This window comes from Pinus tabuliformis, chromosome 1_2 (genome assembly GCF_031772625.1).
Source record: "Pinus tabuliformis cultivar Carrire ecotype Pingquan chromosome 1_2, CPIR1, whole genome shotgun sequence".
In the NCBI taxonomy this organism is placed as follows: Eukaryota; Viridiplantae; Streptophyta; class Pinopsida; order Pinales; family Pinaceae; genus Pinus; species Pinus tabuliformis.
Genome location: NC_142298.1, coordinates 614,621,433 through 614,633,991, shown reverse-complemented (window position 1 = coordinate 614,633,991; position 12,559 = coordinate 614,621,433).

The following is a 12,559-nucleotide window of genomic DNA, read 5'->3' as shown; positions in this document are numbered from 1 at the left end:
GTTTCTCTCTGGTTACAAATTTTGTTAACATATCTGCAGGATTCTGGCTAATGTGTATCTTTTCCAGCTTCAACTTTCCATCTTCCAACGTTGACCGTATGAAATGGTACTTGAGCTGTATATTCTTAGTCTTGGAATGAAATGTAGAGTTCTTTCCAAGATGTATGGCGCTCTGACTGTGACTGTATAACCTGCCCAACTCCTCCTTCTTACCCAATTCATCAAGAAACCTTTGTAACCAAATCATTTCTTTACTAGCCTCTGTAGTAGCAACATACTCTGCATCTGTTGTTGAGAGTGCAACAACACTTTGTAGTTTTGAGACCCAACTAACAGCTGTTCCACCTACAGTAAATACATACCCTATTGTGCTCCTCTTGTTATCTCTATCACCCACTATATCTACATCAACATATCCCTATAGATCAATGTTTGAACCACCAAAGCATAATGCTTGATTTGTGGTACCTCTCAAATACCTGAGAATCCACTTCACCGCCATCTAATGTTCTTTTCCTCGATTTTTCATGTACCCACTTACAACTCCCACTGCATGTGCAATATCGGGCCTTTTGCAGACCATTGCATGCATTAAGCTTCCATCTGCTAATTCATATGGAACTTTAGACATATAATCCATGTCTTCTTGGGTCTTTGGGCACATCTCCTTAGTAAGTTTGAAATGGCTAGCAAAAGGTGTTCTAACTAGTTTTGCATTGTGTATATTAAATCTTTTCAACACCTTTTGTATGTACTCATTCTGAGACAATGCTAATTTGTGATTTTTTCTGTCTCTAGTTATTCTCATACCAAGGATTTGTTTTGTAGCACCCAAATCCTTCATTTCAAATGAGTTTGTGAATTTTCTTTTGAGCACATTTATTTCCTGCATGTTAGAACTTGCAAAAAGCATGTCATCTACATACAATAACAATATAATATCGTTGCGATCATTTTTCCTTTTGAGATAAACACAATGATCAGAGTGACATCTAGTATAACCTTGTTCAGACATAAACCTATCAAATTTTAGATACCACTGCCTTGGAGCCTTTTTTAAGCCATACAAACTCTTCTTCAACCTGCACACTAATTTCTCTTTCGCTTTTACCTTATATTCTTGTGGCTGCTACATATATATCTCTTCCTCCAAATCCCCATGGAGAAATGATGTTTTTACATCTAACTACTCAAGATGAAAATCTTCAACTACTACTAGACTTAAAATAGTTCTAATTCAAGTCATTTTAACAACAGGAGAAAATATCTCATCAAAATCAATACCTTCCTTCTGTGCAAACCCCTTCACCACAAGTCTAGCTTTGTACCTCTATTTTCCTCCATCTTCTTCCTTCATCCTGTAAACCTATTTATTCTGCAATGATGTTTTACTTGCAGGCAACGTGACTAAGTCCCAATTCTGGTTATGTGCTAAGGAGTCCATCTCTTCTTTCATCGCTTGCTCCCACCTCTTCTTGGTTTCTACCTGCACTGCTTCTTCATAACATTCTGGTTCACCAGAATCAATCAACAATACATAATATAATGAAGGACAGTATCGTTCATGGGGTCTACTTATCCTGGTAGATCTTCTAACACCACTTTCAGGTGTTTGAAGTGCTTGTTGCTGTTGTGGTTGTTGTTCTCGCTATTGATCATTATGATTTTTAGGTGCCATCACTTTTCCTTTGATATCGTCAGGCATTGTGTATTCTCTGTTTACTTTTTCCTGTTTCTTTTCCTATAGCTAATCCTTATACAAAACATTTTCATTGAATATGACATCTCTGATCCTAATGATTTTATGTTTTTCATAATCATAAAAGCGATAACCAAAATCATTTACACCATATCCAATAAAGGTACATTTCTTTGATTTAGCCTCAAGCTTTGTTCTATTTTCTTTGTTAATGTGGACAAAGGCTTCACAACCAAAACTCTTTAAAAAAGAGTAGTTTACCTTTTTACCTATCCATGCCTCCTCTGGAATACCACCATCCAAGGAACTTGAAGTCCCTCTATTTATTAGATAAATAACAGTATATATAGCATCTACCCAAAATTGTAAAGGTAATCCTGCATGCAATCTCATGCACCTTGCACGCTCCATGATTGTCCTGTTCATCCTTTCTGACACACCATTTTCTTGTGGTGTTCCTGGAACTATCTTCTCTCTATGAATTCCATTATCAAAATAGTACCTATCAAAATATTTGCTACAATATTCACCTCCATTGTCTAATCTGAGACACTTCAACCATTTTCCTGTATCATTTTCAACCAAAGCTTTCCATTTCTTGAAAGTATCAAATACATCAGATTTATTTCGAATATAATAAATCCAAGTTTTTCTAGTTGCATCATCAATAAAAGTAACATAATAATGAGAGCCATCAAGAGATGATACCTGAGCAGGTCGCCATACATCTGTATGCACAAGCTCTAATTTTTCGCTCTTATTTTCTTTCCCAACTCTAAGGAATCTGACTCTCTTCTGTTTTCCATAAACACAATTCTCACAGAATTTTAAATCAACATGCTTCAAACCTAGCAACAAATTTCTTGAGTGAAGAATCTGCATCCCCTTTTCTCTCATGTTCCCGAGCCTATGATGCCACAATGTTGTATCTTCTCTTGTAGAGTTTAAAGCATTAACAAAATTAGAAATACCATTGCATAAATACAATGTACCAACCTTTCGTCCTTTCGCTATTACTAGGGATTGTTTAGTGACCTTCCAGGTTTTATCTGTGAAAGTGGTTACGCAACCTTCACCTCCCAAATGCCTTGTTGAAATCATATTTCTCTTCATATCTGGAACATGCCTTACCTCCTTCAATAGCCACTGATTTCCATTTTACTGTTTTATGAAAACTATACCCATTCCAATGATTTTACAGGGTTTATCATCACCCAATCGAACCTGTGCAAAATCTCCTTGAACATAATCATGAAAATGTTTCCTATCAGGTGTGGCATGGAATGAGGCCCCTGAATCTACCACCTAGGCATCAATAATATTTTCTAATGAAAGAATCAAAGCATCTTGCAACACATCACTTGTTACATTCGCTTCATGATTAGTTTCTTGGTTCACGTCTCCTTCTTTTCCCTTCCGAGACTTGCAGTCTTTCTTCAGGTGTCCTTTCTTCCCACATTTCTAGTACACTATCCCCGATCTGGACGTGGATCTGAACTTTCTTGACTTACTGCGGTATCCTGGGCTCTTTCCTCTTTCCATTTTTCTGCCCCTAGTCTTTGCAGTCAAAGCATTACCTAATGTCTCACCTGAGCTTTTCTGTCGCATTTCCTCACTAAGGATTGCATCGACAACATCATCAAACTTTAAAGTACTAGATCCAGAGACAGAGTTACTAATGGCCATAACTAAACCATTCCAACTTTCTGGCAATGAGCACAAAAATAACAGAGCCTTAACTTCATCATCAAAAGTTACCCCTACAGAACTTACCTAACTTGTAATTGTATTAAAATCATTTAAATGGTCTACAAAAGATCCACCTTCTGACATCTTCATACTAAATAAACGCTTCATAAGAAATACATTATTTGAGGCCGAGAGTTTTTCATATAGTTTGGCCAATGTCGACATTAAACCCTTTGTTGTTGTTTCCTTTGGAATATTAAATGCTACTGATATCACTAGGCACAGCCGTATTGTTCCAAGGGCCTCTCTGTCGAGAATATTCCATTCTATGTCTGTCATACTCGTCGGCTTCTTTTTCATTTTTCTCAATGGTAGGTACAGATCTCTCTGATACAAATAATCTTCCATCTGCATATTCCACATCTGGTAGTTTTGGCTATTGATTTTTTCGACCCTAAACCTACCATCTTCCACCATTGCTCCCACTCAAACTAGGAACCCTTCTCTCCCACGAGTTTATCAACCAAATAGACATTCGGCTCTGATACCCGTTGTTAGAAAATTATATATTACAGAGTAATGGAACAAATAAAATATTGCAGAAATATAAACATAGAAAACACATAAAAACAAGAAAGACACAGATATACGTGGTTCACCCAGTTTGGGCTACGTCCATGGAGAAACAACCAGTCCTTCCTTGTATATTATCCAACAAACTAAAGAGATACAACCTACAGTAGATCCACTGTAACTCCCTCTTCACCCTCAATCTCCTCTCTCTTCCTCACTCAGAATACAGATATACATAGATGCAATACAATTCCCTCATATACAGCGAGGGGTTTCCTTCTAGGGCAAAAAACCCTAAATTAAACATAACTTTTATTGTCAGATCTTTTCCTAATGAATGACCTAGATTGACTACGAAATTACAACATTTTACATGGAAATTTTACATCTATTCTTAGCTTTGGGGGCACTACCCCCGATTGCCATGCCAGGGGGGGCTCCCAAAAGGTCGCAGCCGCCTCCCCCTAGACTCCCCCTGCAACGAATATTTTACATGCGGCTTTGCCGCCCCATTTTGAACTGGGGTCCAATGCAGCGATACCTTTGAATACAGAAGATAATCAGGATCCACACCCAACAAGAATTGCAGAGATTAGATTAGATTGGATGGTGATATTTTGAAGTTGAAGCCCGGAGGGAAGGCCCCGAGCTTTGAAGGTTTCACCATCATAAGTATGAATTAAGAAGAATCACAGAAGAACAGTTTATGTAACTTCGGTCACATTTTCAGAGGCTACTGGTCTCAAATTTCTTGACATTTCACCAGGAAATGGCATCCCCATGTCGAGCCACTATTAAGGTCCTATAATAATAGGATTCATAAGTTTGAATTGGCTATGGTTAGTCTTGTAATATTGTACATACTTTTTCTTTCTGCAAAATGTTTTACATATTAAAAATTAAAAAATTTAAAGAGGGTATGTCCTAAAAGAATAATCAAAGGACAAAAAAGAAAAAGAAAAGATCAAAAAAGTGAAAAATATGAACCCCAAACAAAAAAAAAGATCATGAAAGTGTGAAAATTCAAGTGCCACTGCTTTTACTTTTATGTGAAAAATAATGGTTGTGTGCAACTTGTCATAAATGCCACAACCCATGAGAGTCAAATAGCTTAATCTTGACTCATTCATGCTTTAAATTTCATGTTTATAGATAGAGAATAAAGATCTAGCCAAACTATTTAACCTTGGCAGATCAATAATTAAGTAGAGAATAAAAATGTGCTCATAAGCTTAATCTGAGCCATTGGAAGTTATAAGGTTAGAATTAGATAGTTTTCTTGTTAAAAGAAAATGAAATAAATGGTCTGCTAGCTCAAATGCACCCAATAAAGTGGAGAAAAAAATGTTAGAGTAAATAAAGGGTAGGTAGAAGAAAGGTTGCAGATGTACAAGGTTGTTAAATCATAAGCACATTTATCATGCTTAAATCCTATGTTCCAGTGTGTAGGAGCATTTATGAGAGTGAAAGGATGTTCACTAGATTACTTCATTAACTTCCCCTAATTTCATTTCACCCCCCACATACTTATTTACTAATTTCTCCATTTTCCCCTCATTTCTTATTAAAATACCATTTTCACCTCATTTTGACCCTTACCCCTTGGTTTCACACATTTTCCTAGTAATTACCTTCAAAATGTCATCTCCCACCCTAAAAACCCCTTTCCCTAGTGTGAAACCCATTCCCCATGGAAAAATCATCTTCCCCCTTATTAATTTCTGTATTCTACCTCAAAAACCCATAAAAACCCCTTATCCTAAGTTTTTATCCACCCCCACATTATTTAATTAACTTCTCAAGTTATATTTACTCGACATAAGCTTTTTAACCCACCAACCCAGGTGTAGTTAAACAAACCCCACTACATTAACCCCTAGTCCCACTCCATTAAACTCGCTCATTATATTTATAATCCCCACCTTATTCATTAATTAATTACAATTTACTATAATTAACCCCTTGAGCCCCGTAAATCTTGACCCCAATTCCCCTCCATGCATCTTGACTACGAGACAGCCGTTAGATCTCCCACCCCCAGATCTAACAGCACACATCCATAGTGCGCTCATTCCCTCTCCGACCTTTACCAGCTCGAGAGCAAGCAAGATTCGCGGTTTTTCCTGGGCCATGTTCTGTTACATGGCAGCTCCAGGTGAAATCACGTGCTCTCAAGGAAATGTCGCCTGCCTGCCAAAAGTGGTGTGATGGCCCCTGAAATGACCTCCCCACCAAAATCCAAAACCATCCATTGTTCATTTATGAATTCCATGCCAAATTCTAACCATTGTCGATTAAAAGGCCAGAGAAGCCCATTTCGACTCTTTTTGCTTGTTTGCACTATGAATATTGCCGAAGCCTTCCTATGCCGCCATGAGCCTCTACAACCAAAAATGACCGTTGTTTATCCCCCGAACAAGCTCCATACGCCCAATTCAAGCATCCAGTGCATAGCTGAAGCCACCGTACTGTTGACTGATAAAAGGTGCCTTTTAAAACTCCTATTTATCCCACATTAATTATCAACCTGGGTAAGTCCTTTTATTTCAAGAGTGTACATAGTATGTGGCTACTGTTAATTCAGAGAGTAATGTTTCCTAAATTGTAGTATAGATATTTTAAATACAAGAGTAAACAGAAGCATCTACTAAATTCCAATTGCAATTATTAAAGAAAACTCAATCCTCTAACGAAATCAAATCTTATAGCAATTCAAGTAACAACAACATCAGTTGAGAGTATAGTAGCAATAACTCATCTCTTCTGAATTGATTTTAATCTAAATCAAACTCAATCTTCAATAAATAATCTTGATAGCAATGGTATCAATATGAGAGTCCAATAGCGATAATCAAACTCTTTACAGATGATTAAATCAATCTGAATACTTACATAAGTAACTTAATCTGTAATGAATAGAAATTGAATCAAAAGATAGTGCTATAAATCATATAAAGCAGAGATATATTGTCAATACAAGAAATAAATGGTGAAGGAAATAAAATCATAGAAAGCAGGAAGATTATCAGACCAATCACACTTGTAAGAATTGGAAATGTATGACACAAAGAAAGTAGTTAAATCCACCAGAGGCCAGGCCCTTAGCCACTAGGGAACACTGCTAAACTACTTCAGATAATGCGAGGAGACAACAACCTTAATTATGTATTAATCATCGAATGTAATTGGCATTACAATATAACCGTGTTCTCTCGATAGTGAGAGTCTGTAATTAAAATTACAATTTCAAATAACAACGGAGATCTCTCTCCTTTCTTCTTACAATCATCTCCTTTTATAATCAGAAAGGGTAAAAGATAAATGGTAAATGTGATCCCTTAGGATCTCTTGATCCTAATGGATTCGCAACCAATTTCTAACTTCTGATATCTTTCCTATTCTGTGCATCTCCCTCTGATTTTCTCTTAGCCATATCCGCAACCGACTCGTTCCTTCCTTTGCTTGTCTGGTTTTTGTTGTTCCTTCATTAGGGAACAATAATTGTCCCTTTTGTTGTTTTCCTGCATAAGGAAGGTAAAAGTTAGCTAAATCATAAATGCAAATAATTCCTTCATTTCTTACCATAATTCCTCACTAGATTAACGCATTAAGATATAGAAAAGATAAGAATAAAGGGAAAGGTTGATGAGATTAATAGTAAACACATACCCATTTCGTGACTCAACATACTCCCCTACTTACCCTGTTTCATGGCCTCATGAAAAGCAAATAATTCATATGTAGAGTAGTCAAAGAGTAGGCTAGAGAAGGAACATCGTAAAGTGGTTTACAACCATGATTCTCGGCCAAGAGCTCAAAGATGGGCCTTGTCTGACCTTCAGGAAACTCATATATAGCCCGATAACCTTCAACAGGATACCAAATGATAGGGCTATGGAACCGACATCCTAGCCAATAAGGCCCTTCTCTCAAAATGAGATTGCTATACGTGACAAAACGAACTACAGCCAGTTTAATATTTCTGTAATTAAATGGTTCTCTATCCTGTACACTACTAGTGGAGTCTATCCACCTAAGCTTCGTTGCAGCCAAAGAGCTTTCCTGAATGGAGAGGAAGTATTCTACTCCCTTCTGTACAATCTCTTTCTGACTAGGCCCAAAAATTTTAATCACCCCTTCCCTTGTCATCAAACTTTTGTGATTGGCAAGCATTTGCAAAGGATGCTTGGGTTCACTTCTTACCCAAAGGTCCAATCCATGCTCTTGTCGTTGGAATTTGTTATGAACTTTGAACCATTTAAGCTGATTGACTGCAAATGACATAAAGGCTTGGAATTGAACATCTCACACAAAAGGGTTTGGGTTCTTTTCATCTCTTCCTCTAATACACAATTGTGTAGGTAAAATTCACAAAGAAACCTTTGAACTTTTACCCCATGTTGTTTGCAACAATTTATAAAATCTTCAGTTGTTTTTAATTCGATTGGTTTTCCAGCTCTCATGGCTTTGATTTTCAACAGCAAGTATCTTTGTAGCAAAATCAAGGCATAATTATTGGCAGGGGATCTACATGCCAAGACATCTGTGTATAGCGAGCAGATAGTGTCTATTTGACTTATGACCCTATCTAGCCTGAGCTTGGTTTTCTCCAATTTTTGTTCTGCCTTTCAAAATTTGTCAAAAGTCTCACTCTCTGCTATGTTCATGTCCCGAAGCTGCCTCTGCAATTCTTGGTATTTTTGCTGGGAGATAGTTTCTTGTTCAATCTGTTCTAAGGCAAGCCGAGCCTATGCTAATTCTTCTTGAAGATTCACTATAGTGGGGTCATTGTGCATCATAACATTTTTGGCTTGAATGGTTGTCTGAGTACTTCTGCTATGAGAAGGGATGCCTACTGCCTGTGTTTCTTTATTATGGGAGGTCCAAGCCTCTGTCTGGGTAGCCATGCTGTAGGAGGTACCACCTCCGTCTGAGTAGCTAAATTGTAAGAGGGTACATCCTCTGTCTGGGTAGCTACTTCTTCAAGAATTGCATGTTGTTCCTTAATAGGTTGAGTGAGTATGGGCTCAGTTTGAGTCCCTGTAGCCTTACCTTCGTGCAATTCAGTCTAAACTGCCACATTTACTCTCTCTGTGGTTTTGTCTGGGACCTTTCCCGCTGTGTTTTCCTTTATATTTATTCTGAGCCTTTTTACAGTTTTCCAAAGCTTCTACTGGTAAACCGGATACTTCTGCTATCACAACGTCTGATACTGTGATTTTCCTGCCCCTGACCATGGATTTTCCATTCTGTAGATTTCGTAGGAATTCAATGGCAATTTCCTCGGTTGGGTGGCTGAAATCGCGTAAAGTATGCTATCCACCCAGCTCAAGCTAAAATTTCTCTGGCTACATTAGAAACAGCTAGCATTAGTGGTTCTTTGTGCACTGTTCTTCCTCCCATACTACCTAAATTCTACAATCAGTTTGTGTAACAGAGATAGCACAACAACAAACAGAGCCAAGTGATGGAACAACAAATGGTCGTGATAGCTTTATCCTGTGATACTTTATAAACATCAATACCGTTATTAAGGGCTATTATAATACCACATGCTCTGTGATCATTGAATGTCATATTTCTCTGCAAAATCAAATAAAGAGCTGAGAAAACATGCATAAGTACACTGGAGCTCCTTGCCCCCTTGAAATAATAGGTTGCCTTCGATCGAATGAGTGAAGGGATAACGTGCTGGTGGCGAAGTACAGGGGTGATGAAAGTTGTAAGGTACGCGTATTAATGAAACGATCATAAAGGATATCAGAGTGATGAAATCAATTCATATAATGAGAATTACCAATAAGTGATAAGATGCCGTGAGGTGATATGAAAAGGAAAAAGGACAACTGATGTAGGGAATAATACTTTACCGTTGTTATTCCACTTAAAGCTGTTATGATTGATTTTTAAAAGATATCACATGCATAAAGGTTCAAAGTAGGTTCGGAATATAATTTCTATGTAGTAAAGATAAAACATAAGAAGAGGGCATTGTAGTAACTATTGATGTAGAAAATACAACTTCAATACCATCAACAGAGCTTATGTTGCCTGCAGGTGTCTATAGCCTTGACAGAGTTGCTTTCTAACCCTTTGGAACCATTATCCTCTATGTATAATTGGGGAAGTGCATTATGATATCCAGAGTAGAGACCAATGTGCTGGCATGGTAACCAGATGAATACATTTCCATTCACTAGGAAGGAGTGAAAGGTGGGTAGGCTGGCTCATAATGAGACGTCCTGTTCCAAGGATTTTATTTCTTGATGCATCCATTGGATCATATCCCTGGTGTGGTGACCATAGTGGGAATTCTACTTCGCAGCTTCCTTATGATCATGGTAGGCTGGCTTGTGATGAGACCCCCTCTCCTCCATCTGTGGAAAAAAATCATACAATTGTCAGTACATATATGTATATGTTTATATATATATATATATATATATATATATATATATATATATATATATATATATATATATATATTGACAACACTTCCTATTTATATATAGAGGGTGGCTTAGCACTCCTTAAGAGTAGGGATGGTGGAAGAAGTTTGAACATATCAATAGAGAGAAAAATATGCCCTTAACCTTATTAATGATAATGAACAGAGAGAGTTATAGGGTCTGGGAAGAACTAGCATGGTAACAATTTTGAGTTATAGTGGAAATGAGGACAGTGAAGTGTTATAGATGGTTGTGTCCTTTCTTTTTCGATCAATACAAAGAAATATTGTTAAAGACGATAGTATTCAATATATTTTCCCATTCCAGTAAACTCCATATTTGTATCCTTACATACATATTTGTACACTTCTGCCATAGAGAGGATCATAAAGAGTGAGCAGGGATGGTCATGCAAAGGACAGAAAAGGTGTTCTTCAAAAAATGCTCACAAAGTGCTATTTCCTTGCAACCAACAAGAAAATAGCAAAAGAAAACTTCACACAAAAGTTGTTGTTCCTTAGAGGGAACAACAAGGAAAGACATGCAAAAGGTGCTATTACTTAGAGGGGACAACAGTTGTTCCCTATAAGGAACAACAAATGAAAAATACATGCAGATGAATATGTTTCCTGTAGGGAACAACAGCTGTTCCCTGTAGGGAACAACAAGACAAAATACACACGGGAATTGTTGTTCGACATAGGGAACAACAAGGGAAATACACGCTAAAAAAAAATTGTTGTTCCCCAAAGAAAACGTACACAAAAATTGTTGTTCCTTATAGGGAATAGCAATTGTTCCCTATAGGGAACAGCAAAGCAATCTATACACAAAAATTGTTGTTCCCTGTAGGGACAGCCGCTGTTCCTTATAAGGAATAGCAAGAAGAAAAAAAAGTGCACACCGAAACTGTTGTTCTTGAGAGGGAACAACAGCTGTTCCTTAGAGGGAACAAAAAGAAAAAATGCACGCCAAAATTGTTGTTCCTTAGAGGGAACAACAACTGTTCCTTGTAGGGAACAACAAGAAAAGAAAAATGCACGTAGAAATTTATGTTCTTTAGAGGGAGAAGTAGTTGTTCCTTAGAGGGAACATCAGTTGTTCCTTAAAGGGAACAACAAAGAAAAATTCACATGAAAGTTGTTGTTCCCTGTAGGGAACAGCAGCTGTTCCCTATTGGGAACAACAAAGAAAAATAGAAAAAACTAATGTACAATCTATTATCCACGTAAATCCAATCAAATTAGAAAGAAAACAAAAAGGTAAATTTATGTATAGGTTTCAAACGATAAATTCTTTATTGGACTAGTGTTGTGGGAGGATTTCCCTCCTCAGCAAGAATTTGTATTGTGGGATCTTCACGTATGTGCTAGCAAAAGGACTCCGTTGTAAGAGGTTTATGGTATAGGCGCACTCTATGCCCATTTTATTTAAAAGAGTAACCAAACCCATCGATGGTGGTTAATGTAAGGGTGCCATTATCGTGCACCTCCTTTATCTCGTAGGGACCTAAGCATCTGGTCTGGAGTTTGCCCTTGGAAATCTTCGAACCTAGAATCGTATAGAAGTGCCCAATCACCTTCATGGAATATCTTCTTCTTGATGAGGGAATCATGCCATTTCATTCTTTGTTGTTGGAGCAGTGCAACATGTTGAAGAGCTGATAGGCGGATTTCATCCAATTCATTAATTTGATGTAGCCTGTTAGTCTGTTCTTCATTCAGATCCAAGCCTACTTCTTGAGCTATCCTCAATGTCTGAATTTCAAATTCTATTGGGAAGATAGGTTCTTTTCCAAACACTAACTGATATGGGGAGTATCCTATGGTGTTTCTCCATGTCGTGCGATATGCCCATAGGTCATCTGGAAAACGGGTAGCCCAATCACGCCTGTGTGATGCAATTGTCTTTTTTGATATAGCCTCGATTACCTTATTGGTACTTTCTACCTGGCCGTTTGCCTGTGGGTGGTATGGAGATGTGATTTTGTGCATGATATGATGATTTTTTAATGTTGCAGCCATCTTATGGCCTACAAATTGTGGCCCTCCATTTATGATTATTTCTCTAGGAAAGCCATACCGCACGAAAATTTGGAAAAGAAAATGGATTACTGAGTCCTCCGTTGCCCTCGGTAATGCTTCTGCCT